Source organism: Rhagoletis zephyria, unplaced genomic scaffold (genome assembly GCF_001687245.7).
Source record: "Rhagoletis zephyria isolate East Lansing unplaced genomic scaffold, Rhagoletis_zephyria_1.1 Rzeph_scaffold_19192, whole genome shotgun sequence".
NCBI classification, from domain to species: Eukaryota; Metazoa; Arthropoda; class Insecta; order Diptera; family Tephritidae; genus Rhagoletis; species Rhagoletis zephyria.
The window spans coordinates 8,491-8,708 of record NW_016176252.1 but is presented as its reverse complement, the minus strand read 5'-3'; positions in this window follow the sequence as shown (position 1 = coordinate 8,708).

Genomic DNA, 218 nt, shown 5'->3' with positions numbered 1-218 from the left:
AACCGAAATTTGTATAAATTTAATGTAAAATGAGTGTTTTACATGGAAACTATTAGAGACATGTAAAACTAAAAAGTTCGAGTGACGGTTGCCTTAACCTCAATACAGTTATTGCTGCTGCTAATTTACCCAATGACACCTCAACAACAAACTCTTTCCTAAACAAAGTTACCCTAAACAAAATGTGAATATCCCGGTAGCTTTTTAGTATAAAAGAA